Genomic DNA, 14355 nt, shown 5'->3' with positions numbered 1-14355 from the left:
CAAAGCGGCTAAATTTGGTTCAATTTAATCAACGTTGGGTAAAATGACTCATTTTAACCAACCGTTGGTTACCAGGTGAACAACACAACAGTTGGTTAAAAAGTTGGTTCCAAAAGTGAACCAATTTTACCCAACGTTGGGTAAAGTGTATATGGTCAAATTGACCAAAAGAACACATTGGTTAAAATTTTAACCGACTTTTTTAATCAACCAAATTTTAATACGTGTTTTTAGATTGTAAGACTAGATCAGCTCTCCCTAAAATGACGTCACTATGCATGTATATGAAAATGTATCTTGCCACAAATCCATTTAGGCCTGAGCACCGAAAGAGACTTTAGAAATGCAATACGAAGTTTGATAAAAAAGCAAAATGAACAAAGAGGTACAAAAAAAAATCATCATATTCACGAGACCACTTTAGGGTATCTTCCAGGCCCGTAGGAAGGTAAAAACTATTGGTCAGGCTCATCTCAGGGCAGGGATCTCAGTTGATGCGAGCGCGTAGCGCGAAGCCCTTAACGGCGTGGGGTTCGGGGCCCGCTTAAAGGGCCCCGAAAATTTTTGGATTCTAGACGCTCTGTGGTGCGATCTGAGGCAATTTCTTACCACTTTAACCTTTTTTTTTGTTTTAGCTATCATCATTTAAACATCATTTTCAAGTTTGGAGTCAATTATCTTTTTATTTTTTTTTAGCGTGAGAAATCCCATGTCGACGTTAGAGCATAGAATAACCTGAAATGTGTGAGTCTTACGCTCAGTGCGTGAGAGTTGGCAGGCCTGCAAGGCGGAGGATTTGACCCAATCCCTCCCAAATTAAATGTAACCAAACGCCACTCCCCCAATACTATCAATAGGCCTATATGTAAAGAAATACATGTGCATGTTAAAGGGAATTTAATTCTTCGTAATTTGTACAAGACACATTCTGGAGCACTGCACAACTGCAAGTTTAACCAGTATATGTCATTTGATGAACTTTACATAAATCGTCAAAGTTAAATCGTCACAATTTGGCCTATCGTAGTGAAAAGTTTTGGACATGCTCATCGCAAAACTTTTTTGGATCTAGATGCTCAGTAATGCATCTGAGGCATTTCCTGGCCACTTTCCCCTGTCTTTTTGAATGAAATGTATTAGTGGGTGGGTCATCAAAGTTGATAAATTACATCACAAGCATCACATCAAAACTGTAGCTTGACTCTCTTTCTAGATTTGCGCTCTTTAGCTTGATCCATGATTGTGTTTATAGGGAAAGGGCGTAATCATACATGTCGCCATGCACTACATGTTAAGTTAAATGGAATTTAACCATGAATTTTAGTTTTCCTCAGACTTGTACTTGTGTTTTCTTAAAAAGAAGTGGTTTTCTAGCTGAGAAAATAGCAAGGAAGAACCGATATTGTGCAAGCACAATTCAGGGAATAATCCGTTGATACTAATATCTTGTTGGAAATTCCAAAATCATTTCAGGAAAGTTGCCGCCGTGAATCAGAGTTTATGAAGGGACGGAAAGTGGGATTTGCTATCACCATCAAAAGGGCCGTTCCTCATTATTTACCTTTTATGGGATGTGAATCAAATTGGAGGACGAGAGGCTCTGCGGGCGGATGTATTTTTTAGAAAAACATTTTTTTTTGCAACCAGCTTGTAGGGAAGATTTCCATTTATTTAAGACTTAATTCATCGGTATGGATACCGGTGTATGTACATGCTTGAACTGCCGAGCGTATTTGTTAAGTTTTTCTCTTTCTAAAAGAAAAACATCAGCTCGCAGAGTCTCTCGTCCTGATTCACATCTCATTAGGTAAAGAACGACGAACGGCCTTGTTGATAGCAAATCCCACTTTCCGTCCCTTTATAAACTCTGATTCACGGCGGTAATTACTTTCTTTTTTTGGAATTTTCCAACAAGATATTAACTTCAACGGATTTTCCCTGAATTTTGCTTCCACAAAACCGGTTCTTCCTTGCTATTTTCTCATTTAGAAAGCCACTTCTTTTAAGAAAACACAAGTACAAGTCTGAGGAAAACTAAAATTCATGGTGGCGGCCAAACGTCATTCCGTTTAACTTAACATGAGGCTTAGTGGCGACATGTATGAGTACGCCCTTTCCCTTTAAACACAAACACAAAAACAAAACAAAACACAAAAAGAAAACAAGAAAAATGTGGGGCAGGGCAACGGGGGCCATGCCCCCCCCCCCCAAAAAAAATTGAACTCCCTTTTTTTTTTTAAAGTGGCGTCGCAATAAAGGAAGGCACTGCGTACACCGCCATCTTTTCCTTAAAAAAAATGGTTAAAGTGGTCACATCGCACCACAGAGCATCTGGAACCCCCCCCCCAAAAAAAATCCGCCCTTGGGGCCATGCAAGGTCTTGTATACATTAAAAAAAAAATAGGCCTGTTATTATTGGTACGGCTATAGCCGTACCTGCCGTACCGCTTCCTACGGCCATGATGGTCGGCTGCTGGTTATAATATATGACGTTGTTATTTGGTCATATTTTTAACCATGATTTTACGTCCGTTTTCAAACGTCGTGTCAACGAATCAAATAACGACGTTGACTTCTGGTCGTTTGATGGTTAAAATATTTAACGTCATTATTAAGTCACGGTTTTACCTAAAATATAACGTCCGTTCTCTGACGTCTTTTCAGCGACTCAAAAATGACGTTGTATTGTGGTCGGCTGCTGGTTATTTTACGTGACGTCGTTATTATGTCAGGCTTTTACCCAAAGTATAACGTCCGTTTTTGACTTTTTTTCAACCAACTCAAAAAGTGACGTTGGATTATGGTCGGCCGCTGGTTATAATATTTGACGTCGTTATTAAGTCATGTTTTCAACCATGATATTACGTTCGTTTTCTAACGTCGTTCAAATGACTCAAAATCGACGTTGTATTCTGGTTGGCTGTTGGTTATAATAACTGACGTCGTACTTATGTCATGCTTTCAACCAAAACACAACGTCCATTATCTGACGTCATTTCAACATCTTAAAAAGCGACGTTGAATTGTGGTCGGCTGCTGGTTATAATATTTGACGTCGTATATTAGGTCATGTTTTCAACCATGATATTACGTCCGTTTTCTAACGTCATTTCAACGAATCAATTAACGACGTTGATTTCTGGTCAGTGGATGGTTACAATATCGTTATGTCATGGTTTTACCCAAAATATAACGTCCGTTTTCTGACGTCTTTTCAGCAACTCAAAAATGACGTTGAATTGTGGTCGGCTGTTGGTTATTTACATAACGTCGATAGTGTGTCATGGTTTCGACCAAAATATAACGTCCGGTTTTCACTTAATAAAATAAAAAAGTAATTAAAGAATGCATGCATGTGCAACGTCGTAATTCCCAAACGAAATTATCGAACGCCTTATTAATTTGAACGACTAAAAAAGACTTTGAATTGTGGTCAGCTAGCTGATGGTTATAAAATTGATGTCCGGTCGTTATCATCATTGTTTCAACCAAAATATATCGTCCGTTTTGACGACTTTTCTACTTAGCCGCGGCGCGCGCCAATTATAATTGTCTTGGCCCAGAGCCAAGTGCCGCGCGCGCAAAAACCGTATAGCCCAAACGTACGTACACGTAAGCATATGTATGCCCTGTGTGTGACCTCTTGCATTCCAACGAACTCCACTGCTGTACGAGTCTGGCCAGTTTGAATATCCGTTAAAACAACAGTCACAACTGAAGCAGCTTTGGGAAGAGACATATATTGGCCCACAATGAACAAGTTTTGTGCACCTTTCAACAATATTGTCAAGATTTGGTTCTGCGATGGAGTACTGTACACATTGGAGATGTTCCCACCCCTGATCTTAACTTCAAGTCAAGATACGACACCAAGATGTATAGGACAAGCACAGGTCAAGATTTCGATTGAACTGCAATCAAGATGATCTGATTTTGCAATGTCTGAAAATGGTAAGTTTCAAACGCAAATGTTTCCGAGTTAGGGATTTGCAATTTCTTTGAAGGTCAATAGTTTGGAAATTGTATCTTTATTATATCTATATTATGTTCCCTATCAGTCATGTCAGTTGTAACATTAAAATTCCATGGAAAGTACCTTAACTTCATTGTAGAAAGTTATTAGACTAGACATGTTGGATGCTATTGTCATTTCTTATTTTAAAAACAAAGCTACACTAACGGTGCCCTTTATTTAAAAATTGAAGAAGTAGAAAATCCAAATTTATCAGCAGTCATGCATGTTCTGCCCGCTTTCCATCATCATCATGTCCTATCTTTATTTAGGCCTATGAAAAATGAGGTCATTTTAAAGCATATCTCAACATGAGACGAGTTTCCCACACGTACTGTGTTGATTGAAGATTTAGAATATTAAATTTATTATGAATTTAACTGCACCGCAACATATTCCGCATCCGGCCTAACTCAAACGATCGGAATGTCTCTTTTATTTTGATACAGATATTTTGATACAGATACGTTTTGAATTTAGTTTTGAAAGTGTGCAGAGTTTGGGAATCATACATGTATGACGATACATTATGCCACTTTTTTTTGGTTGTGTACTCTATGTCATGTTTTGTTAATACCAGTATTTACTATAATAATTGATTTGTTATAGTCTTTCCAAAGCGCTTAGAAACACGGCGTATGAAGCGCTAAATAAATGTTAATTATTTTTTGGCAATTATTAAGACAGTTACGGTGCTTGCAATTTTAAATTTTTCATTAATTAATTTCAGTAATATTCGTTTCTTAGAATCGCATGAAATTGCCCATTAGACTTAAAATTGGCCTATGCTTCGACTTGTCTTCTTCATAAGAATTATTTTTAATACTTTTTTTCGGATTTCTGAAAATTTTCGGATTTTCTGAAAACTGCTGCTGCACTTCAAGGAATCTGTTTTGTTTTAATTATTTACGAGTCACCATTATTTAAAAAATGTGTTGGTATTCAAGAAAATTGACAATGTTGTTCATTTCCCCCCTTTTCCAGCTCTCTGCTTTGGTCAGTTGAGGGAGACGAATACACTACCTAAGCCCTACTTTACGTGGCACCATGCACCATCAGGATCAACATCGACCGCCTGATGTCTTCTATACCTGCACAAATATTCACAAAAGAGATTAGAGATCATGTCTGTGTTGGTTGCGATTCAGTGTTTGATTCAAAGGCTCAGACCGACGTCTATTTTTTTTTATTTCATGTCCAAATTAAGTTGAATTGTGGTAATGAAATCTGAGGTCAAAATTGATCGGCCCATCAACATTGAACATTTGAAGCGTCTAATTGACATTATTTAATAAACCTGTCAGACTGACGCCACTAGTTTGACTATTAACTAACGTTAGAAAACTTAACACTGTTATTTCGGTTGTGTACTATACGAACCTAGCCAACCAGTTTGTAAAAAAAAATGAACAAGTTGTGTAATATGTTTACACTATTGTGTAAACAACAGTTTACACAACAGGTTGCTAAGTTCATATAGTACACAATCGTTTGATTTTTACACAACCGAAATAACAGTGTTCAATGTCTACAAAAATTACATTTGCAACCATGTACTGACCTATAACTTCAACCATGAAATCCGAACGTTAAAATGACGTTATTACGACGGTCAGATAGACGTCAATTTTGACCTCACACAGACGTTATAATGTGGTCATTTTTCGACGTCTAAATAACTTCAACCGCGACGTCCTGTCGACGTCCATTTAACCAGTCAAATCACGGTCAGACTGACGTCATAATTTGACTATATACGGACGTTAGATTTCGGTCAGGTTTTCGACGTCTAAATAACCTACACTTTCAACCATATTATGACCTAAATTTGACCAACAATCTGACGTCCTGTCGACGTCCATATAACCAGTTAATCATGGTCAGACTGACGTCATAATTTGACTATATACGGACGTTAGATTTCGGTCAGGATTACCAGTTAATCATGGTCAGACTGACGTCATAATCTGACTATATACAGACGTTAGATTTCGGTCAGGATTAGCAGTTAATCATGGTCAGACTGACGTCATAATTTTGACCACATACCGACGTTAGAATTTGGTCAGGTTTTCAACGTCTAAAAAACTTACACTTACAACCACGACGGCAACCAAAAAACAACGTCGGAGTTGGTCGGAATCTGACGTCAGATAGACGTTAAACCGACCAAAAATGCCTGCTGGGATGTCCAAAAATATTGGATTTAGCAGGGAAATGTGTTACCTAAAAACTATAGTCGGAGTCCCTTATCGCGGCATCCCTTTATCGCGGCATGGAAAATTTTTCATTTTGTGTTGACTAAACTCCTTGAAGTGGCGATTTTTATCCAGGTCCTCCAGGCCATAAGGACTTACTGCCGAGTCGTATTAAAAAAGGACGATTAAAAAATGTTGTGTTTTTCGGGACTTTTAACGATTTTTAATAAATATTCACATTTTCCCAAACCTGCAAATTTTCCCTCACTGTCATGACCGTGTCTACTAAACCTAAAAGGTACCGTCTATTAATTTTAACATAAATCATTAATGGTGCTCCGTCCATGAAAGTTCCATTGTGTGGTTCCCCTTCTACAGCTGCAAACACAAAATGAAGTCGAATGACGATATTTCCACCGCGGAATCATACAAACTTTTACGGGATCAAAATAAGGACAGCGCGTAAAAAAATAAAACGGCACACCGTGTAAACTCAATGGCGCCCCCAATCGCCAATCAGTAGAATTGTCACAGTAATTTTCTTCTCCTTTCGGGGAAGGGCAGGGTTTTAAGAAATCATCCTGCAGGGATATAGCCTGTCAAAGTTTAATCAACTTGAACGTTACAGGGAAAATATCAGACTTTATTCAGGGGATGTTTTGGTAAAACATTAACTACATGTATAGAAAAAAAGTTGAGTTATAAAAACCACAATTCCCACATACCGTGATAATATCCACCTCCATTCGCACATTCCGATCATGTCTATTTTCACAGGTATTTGAAAAGGAAGAGTTATACAACCTAAGAGACAGGACAATTCGGGAAGGTTAGCGGGCAATCTCTAGTCCAAACAAGAAACGTGATAAGTACTGCGATAATACGGCGTTCCATCCTACATGCTTACTGCCACTGCCAGCATCCTACTGTCTGAAAGAACACCAAGGACTTTCCACTAAATGTCCAGAACTCCAGGTATGGAATCTTTCCGGAGTATTTTTTAACCCTAACCCACCTCACTCCTCCAAAATCCTCCTGGCGGTTTTGGAGGATTCTTGAGAATTGAGGATGAATGGTGATTGAATCAAATGAGGATTCTGGAGGATTGAGGATGAATGGTGATTGAATCAAATGAGGATTCTGGAGGATTGAGGATGAATGGTGATTGAATCAAATGAGGATTCTGGAGGATTGAGGATGAATGGTGATTGAAGCACATGAGGATTCTGGAGGATTGAGGATAAATGGTGATTGAAGCACATGAGGATTCTGGAGGATTGAGGATGAATGGTGATTGAAGCACATGAGGATGAATGGTGATTGAAGCACAAGAGGATTCTAGAGGATTGAGGATGAATGGTGATTGAAGCGCATGAGGATTCTAGAGGACTGAGGATGAATGGTGATTGAATCACATGAAGATTTTGGAGGAAGTTCCTCCATGAGGATGAATGCATTTTGTGGCAGGACTGTCTGATGATTTTGAAGGATTTGGCGTTGGTTATCCTTCATTTAAACACGAGTGCAAAATTTTGGGATGAGGAGGATTTTGGAGGATTGACGATGAATGCATTTTGAGGCAGGACTGTCTGACAATTTTGAAAAATTCAGGTGGAGTTGCAAAATTTTGGAGGATTGAGGATGGTTCTAAGCAAAAAGGGCCTAGGGGGTTATTAATGCTTTAATTGCATACAGTGTGAGACTTTCTTTTTATAGCTCCATGATTGTATAGTCATTCTTCCAGAACTGTAAGTGTAAGGGTTTTAAACTAAGTTCAGGAAGTATGGTCAGGCCCTACAGGCCCCATTTTTATCGTTTGTAAATTTGTCAATTTTTTGGAAAAATTGTTCTGAAATATCACAGTAATTATTGTCAACCAAATTCTTCAAACGATGCCCTTTCCAAAAATAGCAGATGAAAACAATATTTGAACTAAACCTTATGGTTAAGATGTTAAAATAACTTGTTTTCCTTTGTTTCTTGAAGTTGACAGAGTTTGAAGGTTCTACCAAGGATGTCAACTGTGGAGCACATACAGGATGCAGAGCACACTGATGACGTATCACCATGGCAACGCGTACTGCTCAACATCACTTGAATGAGATTGTACCTGACACTGTTAATTGTAAAGAGCGCCACCTGTTGTTTGGTTATCGATCAACATTAATCATATGCAGCAGATAATGCAGCGGTAGGCTATATAGGCCTGCACGTCAGGTAAGTCTGGACTATTTATTTCTCAAAATTCAACTTCTTTTTGGCGTTCTGGAAAGATTCCCATATATCTGGACATCACTAATTTTTCCCTACAGTGACCTATATCACCATTAAAAGGGATAATATGTCAAAAAAATGTTGGATTTAGCAGGAAAAAGTTGCTACCATGGCATGCCTACTGAGAAAACATGTCAAAGGACATTTCCTAGTCTTTGTTGGTCAGTGGTGTCTGAGGTATGGGAGTCTCTCCGGAGTATTTTTGAATGCTTTGCATACATTGTTGGGTAAGACCTCTTTTTATAGCTCCATGATTGTATAGTCATATAGTCAGCAGGGCCAGGGCCTATTGTTTTTAGTTCACCGCACCTACCCCAATTAAGAACCCAGTATCAATGCACACATATAGTGGTGTTCCCTAACGTGGCGCACTGCGACGTTTCTCCTGACTTTCCTCATGCACGGTTGCAAAACTTCTTTGTTGATAAACTTCGAATTCATTCAGTTATTACTGGTACTTTTTCAATAGTATTTGTCATTTAAATTCTGTAAACAATTTCACTGTCATACAATTCTGAACAAAACTTAAAAACGGTGGCGTCCGGAAATTGGGCCAAAAATCAGCTCAGTGTTCCCTAACACAGCGCACTTGCGTAAATCTTGGAAAATTCCAGGTTAACACTAAAAAAGTTATTTAAAGTTAGCAAATTTTTAATTAATAAATAAATATATCTCTACTTTACCCAACTAGAAGTATGTCAGAAAATTATTTTCTTATTTTGGGCTGAGTATATCAGTGGTGAGTTGAAGGTAGATTGTTTCTTGATTATAATTTGAGTTAGAAATATGATTCGGGTTTGTAACTTCAGCGACTGCCCTTCAGGAAAATCAAGTTTGGATTGATTTGGGGGTCAAAAGGTCAAAGGTCAACGTCATTGGTCAAGGTATAGGTCATTCCATTGACCAGTGTTAACTATTCTACTACATGTGCTTGTAATTTTGCACCTTATATCAACAAACTCAGGCCGAGGGGTTTCAACAGCACCGCTGTATTTTTTAGGAAAGTTGCAGTAATGTTTATTGATTCATTTTATTTCATCAACAGCTTTGAAAATGGAGTTGAGGCCAGACAGACAGGGGGCATAGGACTGCATATTTGCTCTCAGGTCATTTTATCTAATGCATTTAATGTTAGACACTATTCGTTTTTGAACTTTTCTCCAAAAACCTGACAATATTTATTGCCAATCACCCTCTATTATTCAGGACCAAATTTTTTTTGGAATTATTCTTGACCATTCTCTTTATTTGGTGAACAATTTTGACCATTGTCTGACTAGAGGCGTTTGCATGTTGATATTAGTGCTCAGGCATCAAATTACGTCAGGAATCGACCACTAGTCTCGCCCCAACTTGCTCATAGTTGTTTCTGTGGCATGGTTTAGCTGTATTTGTCCTTTTTGGGGGGAAAAAGTAGTGCAGGTGGGAAAATTATCAGAAAAACTAAGATGACATTTTTGTGTGTTTACGTTTCTAGAGTTACTTCTACAAGGACGATAGGTTCAACTACAACTATGCGCAGGCCAAAGCCACAGCAGGCAACTACAAGGAAGCAGAGGAGGTAGGTTGGACTCCCGGACCCAATTTTTGTTGTTGCGCCCTCAATAGTTGGCCAGTCATGGCGCAGTGACTCGTCATGGTGCCTGAACTAGTCATGGTGCCTTTCATTTGCAAACATCAAAAACCAAAACCAAGTTATTATGAAATACCTGACTGTTAGGGAATAATAGTCTCAAGCATCCTGTGAAATCACGGCACCTGGTGTGCTGTCATTTCCAAGAAAAGTGGAATTTTGTATCAATTTCCACCGATGGTCGGCCCTGTTTGAGAGAGAAGCCCGACTTTCTGTCTGTTCTCATCCATATACTGTTGCCGTATACCTAGATGTAGAACAAAAAGATATTGCAATAGCTTGTTTTCCAACGTGCTGCATCTCTTAGGAATTCCTTGCCTGGTGCTTATTTCCCTCCAACCTATGATCTGTCCTGATTCAAGAGGAGTGTGGAGTGCTGTGGCCTCGTGGTTAAGGGCGTTGGATTCGTGGTCTGCGGGTAAAGCTGCAGGTTGTGGGTTCGAGTCCAGCCTGGGGTCATGGTGCGTGTGCCCTTGGGCAAGGCACTTTGTTACTCATTGCTTCTCCCCACCCAGGAGTAATAGGCTATCAGCTTTGGTCCAATTGGGCCACCGGCAGACGATCGAAAAGAGCAATGCTCATAGCGATTTTTTGAAAGGCACATCTAGAGTTGGAGAATGTGTGATAGCTTTGCAGTGTGAGTGGTGGCAGTGTTATCACTTTTGATTTGTGTTTTCAAAATTGCCGTCAATATGCTTGAACCGGATAAATTGTATGTTGTAACAAGCATGTTTTGGCTGCCATTTAAAAAAGAAAAAAGTGATATCACCCATAAAGCTGCCACCGCTGCAATGCTGTCAAATATTTTCCGACTAAAGGGGTGCATACCTTGCCAAAAATCACAATGAGCATTATTGCCCTCATTTGATACTGACCAAACCCCCACACTGATGGCTTATAAGTGGGTGCCTATGAGGGCAGAGATGGTGTGGTTGATTTAGCTGCTTTGCTCCGACTTGTAGCCCTGTATATCTGGAGTGGCTTGTAGCCTTGTTCAGGGCAAATAGGCATAAAAAAAACAAGTCTAAAACCCGGATGGGGATCTTTCTGTGCCTCCTAGACCACTGTTTTGGTGGGAACACTTGGTTTTACCATTATTTAATTGGAGTGGGTTTCGTTTCTCTTGTTTTCCAGATTTTTGTGCTCATTCAGAGTGAGAAGAGCAAGAATGACTACACGTGTCTCTGGTTGGCAAGATGCTGTGAGTATTACCGTCAATTGTGAATGACGTTTCCTCTTCTAACTTCAAAGTTGCTAATTATGAGAATGAATCCACCTGTTCAGCCTCAACTCATAATGTATTGACCACTCACAATTGTGACTGCACAACCAAATGTCCAACTAAAGTCACGACACGTCGCGTGCATGCATTTCATGTACTGCTGGAAAATCCAGAGTGGCATTAGGGAGATGCACATGTTGCCCATGTGTGAGGTAGACTGAAGGGTCTCTAACAATGACATAACCAGCATGCAATCATCGCCCTGATCGTATATTAAGGATGTGACTTTGCGTTTCATTCTGTAAACGTTAAGCGAATCTTTTACGAACCGTTTTAAACGTTTAGCCATTGACAGTGGCTTTTGCCTACCCATTATGTCTGATCTGCAGACCGGCGTGATTGACATGATCAATCAACAATGGTTGACATAGTAAATAGCAGGCAGTCGTTGATAAAGTAAAAATGTAACTACGTGTTCCCCAAATGTAATCAAGTACTACGGTGCTTCTAAGGTTTTGTAAATTAAGTAGGTTTGAAAACAACGTTAATTATTTGTGCTATATGTGTGGTTATCTCCAAGGAAGATCGCGTGAACAGAACTCCCTTTTCTATAATTCTGGTTTTGTTTACATGTTTTGAGAAATTTGTAGACGGATTTAGAAGTTTTTTCGTTTACACGTGTAAACTTCACATCTTAGTCATACATTTGCCATGTTGTATTTATTCTGTCACATTTTAAGCAGATTGTACGACAGAAATTTGCTACATTGAACATCCCTCTTGGCTCCCAAATATTGTACACGGTTACACTGAGCATTGCTGGCTGAAAATTGCTGAAACGAGCATCCACTGAACCGAACCATCTTTTGTGGACCCCAATGTGTTTTCTTACAGCAGTATCCTATGTATTTATAACCTTTCTTTGTGTGTTTTCAGTTTAGACATCATGAATCGTAAGGCCAGACTAGCCTGGGATTTGTACCTTAAGATGGAGACGTCTGGCGAATCGTTCAGCCTGCTGTAGCTCATTGCCAACGACGGCTACAAGGTAAAACATCATCCCCTAATTTTGTATGTTTGGTCAAGATTTTGGCATTAGCCCCAAATTAGTATCTAGTCACTCAATCTAAACCTGCAGCCGATTTCACAAAACACATTTGTCACTTCGTCAAAACCCAAATCGTAGAGGAAATGTCAATCTAAATATAACACACTTGTAAAAAAGAATGCACATATCCAGACGCCACTTCAGCCGTTGTGTACAAAGTCTATGGCGAGTCAAGAAAACTTTCCAAGTATTTCTGAACAAAATTGGAAATGTTTCTGCAGATTCGTGTTTGTGAAACATTTTTGCAATGACTGATCTTTATTGAGATGATGTGTGAAGACAAAAGTGGCGTCAGGTTGCAACATTGTTCTCACGTGTAAAATCAACGAGAATACGAATTCCGGTCAAAAAAGAAAAAAAACATGATTTGTTGCACATTTACCACTTTGTGTCATTAGCTTGAATATAATGAAGGATGCATTTTTGTGTCGCAAACTTTGGTAAGCATGTAGAGGGCATCATAAAATATTAGAATAGCCAAAAATCCCAACTGCTAAAAAATATTGATTTTGGACAATTTCATCACTTTGTCAACACGGTGGCGATATATGATCGAAAACTTCAGGCTTTTTGTTCGAACTTCTGATGTTTTTTGCTCGACCTCAAAATATAATTGTCACGGTCTCTCGATCCTCAAATCTCATCTTTTCTATCGGTAGATGGCCAGTTCTACTATGTGGCCAAGGCTTTCGATGTCCTGGAAAGATTGGACCCCAATCCTGCATACTGGGAAGGCAAGCGAGGGGCGTGCGTGGGCGTATTCCAGCAGATCATAGCTGGTCATGAACCAAGGTGGGTGTCATCTCTGTCAATCAGCAGTGCACACTGACCAATCAGATCAACTTATGGTCAGGTGACCACAGTACATCTATCAAACAGTGCGTACTGACCAATTACATCTCAATAAGTATATCACTCCGGTGCTCTACCAACTGAGCTATCCAGCCCAATGTTGGCGGTTCCCTAATTGTCAATATCTCTGTCAAAGGGGCGCTAGTCAGAAGCCCTCAACCCGCATATGCCATGCAGCCAGGGATCACGCCCAAAGTCACGATGCAGACCTGGGAAATATCAAACGGGGATCACTCAGAGAGGATATGGCTTTTTATTACAAATTTTCATGAATACTTCTCAACTTCTTAGCCCTCTAGTTCAAATTCATTGAATTTTTCCTTTTTCCCCCTAAATTCTATAAACAGCTTTCATTTTCACTATTAGGTTTTGCCCTTCACCGACTTATAAACACTGTATACTCAGTGCGTTACCTCCCGAGTGAAAGTTGGAAAAAATCACTCGGTTGGGACTCGAACCCATGACCTCCTGCTTTCTAGTGCAGACATCTTACCACTGGACCACCGAGCTTACAGAATTGGTTGCCTGGCCAGCCAACCAACCCCGTAAGCTCCATGGTCGAGTCGTGGGTTCGAATCCCACCCAAGTGATTATTTTCCCAACTTTCACTCGGGAGGTAACACACTGAGTATACAGTGTTTATACATCGGTGAAGGGCAAATCCTAATATTGATTTACATCACCCCGACGCAAAGTCCATCTTGTTAATAGCTTTCATATTTATGTGCACAAAACCCAGTGAAGTTCAAGCCACTAGATTTTTGTCATTTTTTTTCCTCTACAGAGAAACACTGCGAGACATCCTCCAAATCTTGCGCAACACCGGTAACCCCCAGGTGGAATACATCATCCGTGTCATGAAGAAGTGGGCCAAGGACAACAGGGTACCAGTTTCCTGAGGTGGTCCCTATCCTATATAGTCTTGAGATTGTTTAAATTTGTACATTCCAGGAACCCCTGCTTGCAAAGGGATTTTCCAAAAATAAAATAATGGAACGATACTGTTGATTAAGAGTGATTTAATTATTCTTGACGCATGGGAAATTTCCCTTGAAA

At 39.5% G+C, this 14355-nt stretch overlaps 1 long non-coding RNA gene across 2 annotated transcripts; it reads left to right on the top strand.

Moving 5' to 3' along the window:
- The first annotated feature begins 8344 nt into the window (after positions 1-8344).
- LOC119739730 lies at positions 8345-14123 on the top strand. Of its 2 annotated transcripts, none has more exons than XR_005272625.1 (5): positions 8345-8427; positions 9962-10045; positions 12281-12387; positions 13107-13239; positions 14084-14123. It is a non-coding gene; the product is annotated as an uncharacterized LOC119739730 (long non-coding RNA). The 2 variants fall into 2 exon arrangements; XR_005272626.1 differs by lacking the exon at positions 8345-8427 and adding an exon at positions 9547-9590.
- The last annotated feature ends 232 nt before the right edge of the window (positions 14124-14355 follow it).

Source organism: Patiria miniata, unplaced genomic scaffold, assembly GCF_015706575.1.
Source record: "Patiria miniata isolate m_02_andy unplaced genomic scaffold, ASM1570657v1 HiC_scaffold_10, whole genome shotgun sequence".
In the NCBI taxonomy this organism is placed as follows: domain Eukaryota; kingdom Metazoa; phylum Echinodermata; class Asteroidea; order Valvatida; family Asterinidae; genus Patiria; species Patiria miniata.
Note: the sequence above shows the minus strand (reverse complement) of the source record. Positions and strands in the feature narration are given on the sequence as shown.